Source organism: Podarcis erhardii, assembly GCF_964252035.2.
Source record: "Podarcis erhardii genome assembly, chromosome: 15".
NCBI classification, from domain to species: domain Eukaryota; kingdom Metazoa; phylum Chordata; class Lepidosauria; order Squamata; family Lacertidae; genus Podarcis; species Podarcis erhardii.
In genome coordinates this window covers 6,960,366-6,969,357 of record NC_138505.1, presented here as the reverse complement: position 1 = coordinate 6,969,357, position 8,992 = coordinate 6,960,366, and the positions used below count along the sequence as shown (strand labels likewise).

The 8,992-nt window shown below is 45.5% G+C and overlaps 1 long non-coding RNA gene across 1 annotated transcript; it reads left to right on the top strand.

Moving 5' to 3' along the window:
- The first annotated feature begins 4,724 nt into the window (after window positions 1-4,724).
- On the top strand, window positions 4,725-8,622 carry LOC309330126. The gene is made up of 2 exons (XR_014151290.1): window positions 4,725-4,772; window positions 7,547-8,622. It is a non-coding gene; the product is annotated as an uncharacterized lncRNA (long non-coding RNA).
- The last annotated feature ends 370 nt before the right edge of the window (window positions 8,623-8,992 follow it).

The following is an 8,992-nucleotide window of genomic DNA, read 5'->3' as shown; positions in this document are numbered from 1 at the left end:
TTCTGAACATTTTTATACCATTCTTGTCACCCATCCCAGGTGGTAAAGAACCTCCTTGTAGCGCCGCAGGGTTTAATTACCTACCCCAACTCAAGAAGCAGGAAACAATTGAACCCCCAAATTATTTTAATAAACTTAACATGCTAAAGCAAATACTTCCTGTATCATGTTCACCACTTGAAAATAACCACTGCAGCCCAGCCTTTTAATGCTCCATTGCTCATTTTTTCTCTTCCCAGAACAGCAATTTGTCTAATGGGCGCTCCTTTTGTTCTGAAATGGCAACATGCTGTCCAGGAATAGGTTGCTGATCTTAGCTGGAAAACCTGGAGAAATTTCCCATGAGAAACTAGGCAATTCACACTTTGCAGAATTGGGTTTCGGCCTTTGGGAGGGGTGAATGTACTTCACTATGGCCCAGGGGAAAGAGACTCAAATTGCTCTCTTTGTCAAGAAGAGGTCTCCAAGCCACATGGGGCTTTAATCCCCCCCCCCCCGATAAATATGAAAAGCATAACATCAAATGCAACATGCATAACAAAACTTGACTCTGAACATGTCCCTGGTGCTACAGAGGGGGGAAAGGGGGGACGGACGGACCTGAAGCAACACAAAAGGACACAAAACTAGAAGGACACAAAACTAGAAACAGAAATCTGGAGGACTAAATGGAGTAATTTATAAATTTGCAAGTGTTTAGATACAGTGGTACCTCAGTCTACGAACAGTCCTGTTAACGAACTATTCGAGCAACGAACTCCGCGAAACCAGAAGTAGGTGTTCGGGTTAGCAAACTTTGCATTGGAAGCCAAACAGTGGAAGGGCACCAGCAGCGGGAGGCCTCAGTAGGGAATGCGCACCTCGGTTAAAGAATGGATTTGGTTTAAGAATGGACTTCAGGAACAGACAGGTCCATCTAACCCATAGAGGCTAGTGGTGCGGGGCGCCAAGTTCTGGAGGGCGCCTGGCAAGAACACCGAACGAGCGGGCTGAGTGAGCGAGGGTGCGTGCACTTCTCCTGCTGAGTGTCGGCTCGGTTTTTTTTCCTTTTAGCCTGCAGACGCTGAATTCTGCAGGCCCACTCGTTCGGTGTGCTGCCTGCCATGGCCACCGTGGCACGAAGTGGCCAGCTGAGCTGGGAGGTGCCACATCCAGCCTCCACCTCTTCTCCACTGGAGGAGCCACCCTCCAGCCGCTGTCCGCCTCCTCCAGCCCTAAAAAAAGGTCGACAGCTCTGGGAAGGAGGGGGGCACCGGAAGGATCTTTGCACCATGACTCTGAGTATGCTTAAGACGGCCCTGGGAACAGATTAAGTTCGTAAACCGAGGTAAAGGTAAAGGGACCCCTGACCATTAGGTCCAGTTGTGACCGACTCTGGGGTTGCAGTGCTCATCTCGCTTTATTGGCTGAGGGAGCCGGCGTACAGCTGGTCATGTGGCCAGCATGACTAAGCCACTTCTGGCGAACCAGAGCAGCACACGGAAACACCATTTACCTTCCCGCCAGAGCGGTACCTATTTATCTACTTGCACTTTGACGTGCTTTCGAACTGCTAGGTTGGCAGGAGCAGGGACCGAGCAACGGGAGCTCACCCCATCATGGGGATTTCAACCGCCAAGCTTCTGATCGGCAAGTCCTAGGCTCTGTGGTTTAACCCACAGCGCCACCCGCGACCCTTGTAAACCGAGGTACCACTGTATAATACCAGTCCATAATGGACAATGAAGATCTGGACTGCTCCCTGTTGCCACAAAATAAATTCAGCACAGGTAAATCAAGCAACCAGGCTACTTTTTAAGGCTGCCTTGCCTTCTCGTCACTTTCTATTTGCCTGTTCCACTCATTGCCTCTGTCTCTTGCAATCTCCCTCCATCTAATGTGTTGATTTGGCATTGCTTTTCTGCTTGCCATTCAGACCAAGGAGACAAAGGGTTTTGGAACGTTTGGTTTTTGGAACAGACTTCCAGAACAGATTAAGTTTGAGAACCAAGGTACCACTGTATCTCCAGTTCTTTGCAGAGTACAATAATAACTATGACAACACTAAAAGTAGTAATTATTGGTAAATCCCTTTTCACTGGACAGAATGAAAAGGGCAAAGGGGGAACATTAGCACCCCCTAGAAAGGAGGGAAGGGCAGAATCAAGACTAATCCGCCCTTCTAAAAAGTTATATTGGAAAAAAACAAATCACTGAATTTCATAACATGGCATTATTATAGAACAATTCTGCTTAATTAGCAAAAAACCAAAAACCAAACCAAAACCCAACAGTTGTGTTTAGATGACAACTGATTAACACCTTGAAACTTGTTTGTTAACACCTTACAAAAGACATTAGATGCTCTCAATATATAGATTAGTCAACTCTTTTGACCTGTGGCTATTGTTTCCCATGAGGAAGCAGGAAACATTGGTGAATTAAGAAGCTTTCAAAACCAAAAATGCTCCCATTTGCACATTTGCAGACTTTGCACAGATGACATCTTCTGAGAATATGTAGCTTTAATAAAGTCATCCGCACCCTTGTAAATGTTTTTCTGTGATGTTCACATATGATTTGATGGCCTTAAATGTTCTAATTGCACTGGAGTTTCACATTGCTCAATAACCTTAAGAATAGCATGTCTTCGAAATGGCCCCCCAAAAATGTAAACCTTAAAAATAAGAATATTGGCTTTTATCAACTGACCAAACTAACTGTGAATCTATTTGGTCTTCCTTCAAGATTCCTCCACCAAAAGAAGGGAGTCACACACACCATCCACAGTCACAATGGCTCTCTTTTTACGCAAGGGATGTTAATTGGGGCTCCAGCTCCCATCATCTCCAGCAAGCATGGCCAATGCTTAGGGATGGATTTTATCATATGATTGCTTAGATCAGGCTTCCTCAAACTCGGCCCTCCAGATGTTTTTGAGACTACAATTTCCATCATCCCTGACCACTGGTCCTGCTAGCTAGGGATCATGGGAGTTGTAGGTCAAAAACATCTGGAGGGCCGAGTTTGAGGCTTAGATGGTCAGGCTAAATTTGTGGGGTATAAACCTGATCCACAGCAGATCTTGGGGGTATAAACCTGACTTCACAGCAGATCTTGCAATGGCCAGATCTAACCTCCAGGTTCATAGACAGTGTGTGTGGCTCCCTTCTTTACCTTTACTCCTCAAGATAAAGGTAAAGGACCCCAGGACGATTAGGTCCAGTCAAAGGCGACTATGGGGTTGCGCCGCTCATCTCACTTTCAGGACGAGGGAGCCGGCGTTTGTCCACAGACAGCTTTCCGGGTCATGTGGCCAACATGACTAAACCGCTGCTGATCGGCAAGGACGGCGGTTTGAATCTCCACAATGGGGTGAGCTCCTGTAAATATCCAACTATAAAGCTATGCTGGAAGCTGCCAAGAGTGGCTGGGACAACCCAGTCAGATGGGCGGGATACAAATATTTTTATATTTTTTACCGTGGTACCTCGGGTTAAGTACTTAATTCATTCCGGAGGTCCACTCTTAAAGTGAAACTTTTCTTAACCTGAAGCACCACTTTAGCTAATGGGGCCTCCTGCTGCCGTTCTGCCACCAGAGCACGATTTCTGTTCTCATCCTGAAGCAAAGATCTTAACCTGAAGCACTATTCTGTAACCTGAAGCGTATGTAACCTGAGGTACCACTGTATATCCAAAGGAGCTGTATCTTTCAGAGGCCCACATCTTCCTCCACTCTCAGCATCCACACAGAGGGCTTTGTTTGGGTTGTGTGAGAAAATTCTTTGGATTCAAACAAATTCAGTGAAATAATAATAATAATAATAATAATAATCATAATAAATGCTTATCAGGGACCCCTGACCATTAGGTCCAGTCGTAACCGACTCTGGGGTTGTGGTGCTCATCTCGCTTTATTGTTCGAGGGAGCTGGCGTACAGCTTCCGGGTCATGTGGCCAGCATTACTAGGCCACTTATGGCAAACCAGAGCAGCACCGTTTACCTTCCCGCTGAAGCGGTACCTATTTATCTACTTGAACTTTGACGTGCTTTTGAACCGCTAGGTTGGCAGGAGCAGGGACCGAGCAACGGGAGCTCACCCCGTCGTGGGGATTCAAACCGCCGACCTTCTGATCGGCAAGTCCTAGGCTCTTTGGTTTAACCCACAGCACCACCCGCGTCCCAACTAAACAAATGCTTACAAGGTATTAAAAACTCCAGCTGGAACTCCAGCTGTGTCCTCTGCTCAGGGCCTTTATTGGTGTCCAGGGATTGAGCCTTCCTGGGAGTAGTCGATGGTTGATGGAGGGAGGCTGGGTGAGAGGAAGGGAAATCTTGGTCTTCCAAGGTGAGAGGTTGGGAGGAGAAAGCAAAGATCTCAGGTGTGAGCTGGGAAGGGTACTACCTTCTGTGGGTGGTAAGAGTTAAGCACTACCTTTTAGAGAGGACTCCGTGTTCTTTTTAAAAACTCTCTGTGACTGTTTTTGTTCTTCTTCTTTTTTATTCACGTTAGTTTTCTATATATTATTGTATCATGAAAAAAAGACTTTAATAAAAATATTAAACCTAAAAATACCCACCCCTTTCTTTGTGCTTATTTAAAAAAAATGGACTTATTAAAGCAAAGCTACATTACAAACAAAGGGAGACTGGTATCTAAATTAAAAATCAAGAAGGGGAGGCTCCAAACCACTGATGATGCCATCTGAACTGTATAAAAGTTCAAGACACGCTGGGCTCTTCACTCAATTCCTTACCTTTCCATTGACTTCTGCTTCTCAGAGAACCAGGTAAGCCCAGCTTTCATGAATGTATTTTCAATGGTTTGTGCATTATATTAGACAGTGTAGATGCATGCTGACATCTTCACTTGATCCCTTACCTTTCCATTGCCTTCTGTACCTCAGAGAACCAGGTAAGTCCAGCTTTGGGGAATGGATACGATGGTAGCAATACTTAAAGTAGACCCATTGACATTAATGGACATGAGAAACTTGAATAAATCAATTTCACCAGGCCTACTCTGAGTAGCACATCATTAGACAGAAGCCAACTGGAGCAGTAACTCTTTTATCTGAGGTTGAAAGATCAGAGGCAGTGTGTGTCCGACTGAACTTCACTGGAGAAGAGAGGACTTTTGGTAAGAGGTGTCCTTTCAGCACATAACCTGTGTTGGCCTCCCAAGGTCAGAACCAGCCCCTTGAGTTGGTCCTCAAGATAGAGTGGAGGTGTACTCAGGTCATACTTGTGGGCTCCCCAAGGTTTGCCACTGTGGGGGGAAAGCTAGTAGACTAGATATGTCTTTGCTTTGATTCATCAAAGCCCTTCTTATGCTCTTTTCTCCTGGAAACTAACATGTGGGTAGAGTACACTTTACTATCTTGCACACTCTAAAATTCTCACGACTCCATATTAAACCAGTTAACATTCCCAAGCCATTGCAGTCATTATTGATGCTGTTTCCATGAAGATCTTCACGTTGGGCAGGGTTGGGGAACTGATTGCCCTGCAGATGTGTTTCTACTGCAGCTTCCATCCTCACAGACCACCAACATCTGAAGTGCAACAGGATCCTCCCCCCCTGATGATGGTGGGCTTCCCATGGGGGCATAGGAATGGCCACCGAGAGACAGAGTGCTGGACTAGATGAGGATGATAAGGATTTATTAAATCTATATACCAAGCTTCATCCAAAGATCCTAGGGCTCTTCACAACAAGGAAGTGCAAACTGAGAATACAAAATACAAAATAAAACAAAAATAAACCAATGCCACCCCCCAAAAAACCCACATTTTAAAAGCCATAGAATGTTAATCAGCCGAATGCCTGGTTGAAGAGAAACGTTTTAGCCTGGTACCGAAAAATATGCAAATGAAGGCCCTCAGATGATGATCACAGGCTCTGCTTGGTTTATATGAGGAGAGGAGGTCTTTGACATGTAGCAATCCTGAGTCATTTAGGGCTTTAAAGGTCAAAAACAGTATCTGGAATTGGGCCTGGAAATTAATTGGCAGTTGAATCAGGATCGGTGTAATATATTCCAACTGTCTTGCTCCAGTGAGCAACTGGGCTGAATAATAATAATAATAATAATAATAATAATAATAATAATAATAATAATTTATTATTTATACCCCGCCCATCTGGCTGGGTTTCCCCAACCACTCTGGGCGGCTTCCAACTGAAAATTAAAACAATACAGCATCAGACATTAAAAACTTCCCTAAACAGGGCTGCCTTCAGCTGTCTTTTAAAAGTAAAACAGTTGTTTATTGCTTTGTCATCTGCTGGGAGGGCATTCCACAGGGCAGGCACCACTACCGAGAAGACCCTCTGCCTGGTTCCCTGTAACTTGGCTTCTCGCAGCAAGGAAACCACCAGAAGGCCCTCGGCGCTGGACCTCAGTGTCCAGGCTGAACAATGGGGGTGGAGATGCTCCTTCAGGTATGCAAAACCTAGGCTGTTTAGGGCTTTAAAGGTCAGCACCAACATTTTGAATTGTGCTCAGAAACGTACTGGGAGCCAATGAAGATCTTTCAGGACCCATGTTATATGGTCTCGGCGGCCACTCCCAGTCACCAGTCTAGCTGCCACATTCTGGATTAATTGCAGCTTCCGAGTCACCTTCAAAGGTAGAGCACATTGCAGTAGTCCAAGCTGAAGTTACTGAACCATCTTCAGAAGCAGCCCTATGTATAACGTGTTGCAGGACTCCAACCTAGAGGTTGCCAGAGTATAAACCACAGGACTTAGGCTATTCTTGCACAACTGGGTCATCAGCTCAAGCTGATGGAAGGCCCTCTGCGCCACTGAGACCACCTGAGCCTCAAGCAACAGCAAAGGATCCAGGAGTACCCCCAGGCTACTTGCCTGCTCCTTCAGAGGGAGAGTAACCCCATCAAGAGCAGGCAACTTCCCATCTGCCCAGTCTAGGGAACCTCCCACTAACTGCCTCATTTCTATCTGGAATGAGCTTCAGTTTGTTGACTCTCATCCAGTACATTACCAAGGCAAAATAGTGGTCCAGCACATCCACTTTCATACCTGCAGATGATGTGTGCCATCAGCAAACTGCTGACACCCTACTCCTCTCAGCAGTTTCATGTAGATGCTAAATGACCTAGGGGATGGAAATGAACCCTAAGGGGTCCACATTGAATCCCCAAGCATCACCCTCTGGAAATGACCATCCAAGTAGGATTGTAACCACCTCAAAGCAGTGCAAAACTTGGACAGCCGCTCTAGAAGGACAACATGGTCAATGGCATAGAAAGCTGCTGAGACGTCAATGAGAATTGACATGGACACATTTCTGCTGTCTCTCTTCTGACAGAGGTCATGATCTTGTACCAGAAGGGCTCTTCTTATGGGAGGGCGTTTGTACAACACTATAAATAGCTAATGCGGTTTCCTCCAAATGATCTGGACTTCAACTCCCATCATTCCTGAGCATGTGGCCTGATTGATGGATTTTGCATTCCAAATCATTTGGAGAGCAACAGGTTGGCTGCCCCAGGTATAAACATTGCATCCCCCTTTTTGATATTTCTCACTTTGTTTCAGATTAACCTCCACCAACCCAACATGGTTCACTGTGGTCCATCTTGCGCTGTCCCATCCTGTGCCTCCACCCCAGTTGTGGGTTTTGGATCAGCAGGTCATGGCTACAGAGGTCTTGGCTATGGCCTTGGCTTTGGTCATGGAGGTTTCGGCTGGGGGCATGGAGGCTCTGTTGAATCCTCTGGATCCCTTGGCACCCTGGACGGTGTTATCCCTTCATGCATCAACCAGCTCCCACCAGCAGAGGTTGTGATCCAGCCACCTCCCAGTGTCCTGACCATCCCAGGGTCCATCCTCTCTGCTAGCTGTGAGCCTGTGTCTGTTGGAGGCAACACTCCATGTGCTGTTGGGGGTTATGGCTATGGGTACGGCAGAGGGCTCTTTGGGGATGGTTATGGTTACCTTGGAAAGAGGTCTTTGTTGGGTGGCCGTTCTGGTATCTGTTCATACCCCTGCTAAACCCAGATGGATGACCCCCTTGAAAACTCAGAATTTGGAACTGTGATATCCTGGCTCATGCCTGAGTTCATGCACTCACATTTCAGAAAGGCTGAGCGTGCACATTGCTACAGGAAAAGAATGCAACTTGTGGATGCTCAGCTCCCTCTGAAAAGCCTATTTTCATGCCTTTTCTTGCCTTCCTTTTTTTAAAAAAAAAATTATGTATATGTCCCTCTCTTTGTCTTCTTATATATAAAACAGCAAGCCTGTTCTGCAAGCCTCCACTCTACACTAAGCTACACAATCTGTCATATGTGAACTTAGAGTTCTTGAGTTAAAAGCTTTCCCCTTGGGTAGAAGAAGATGCAAGAAATTCCTTGCAAAGACAGTGCACTGCCTGATTGGTTTAGCCTGTGTTTATGTGTGGTTTTCAATGTATCTCATGATTTATCTCATGGATGGGAAACCTCTCTCTTGGCCCCAGGTGTTCTTGGACTCTAGCTCCCACCATCCCCAGCCAGAATAGCCAATGGCCAGGGATGATGGGAGTTGTAGTCTAACAGTATTTGGCAGGGTCTACTGTAAAAGCAAACTGTCTGCTCTGTTTTCATTAAAGCTCATTCTTCAATGTCTTATAAGCCTTCTTGTCTTGTTTTCTCTAATTCCGGGGGAAAATCTCCAGCAGAAAAATTGTTATAAGCCAGGGGTGAGAAATCTTTCTTTAAATATTGCATTTATCTGCTCATTATATACATACATACATACATACATACATACATACATACATACATACATATGATTTGCACACCCCCACAGTGTTAAGAAACTCACTTATGTAACTCAAACGGAGTCCAAAGTTTTGTCTTTCTTACTTCAGATATTGTACATAACAGGGAGATATTCAAAGATGCAGAAGAAAAACTCACTCAGAACCACACAGCCAATAAGGGCATGTGCTAACTCAGTAAAGACCATCCCATTCAGCAATGCCTCCTGTTGGTTGATTTT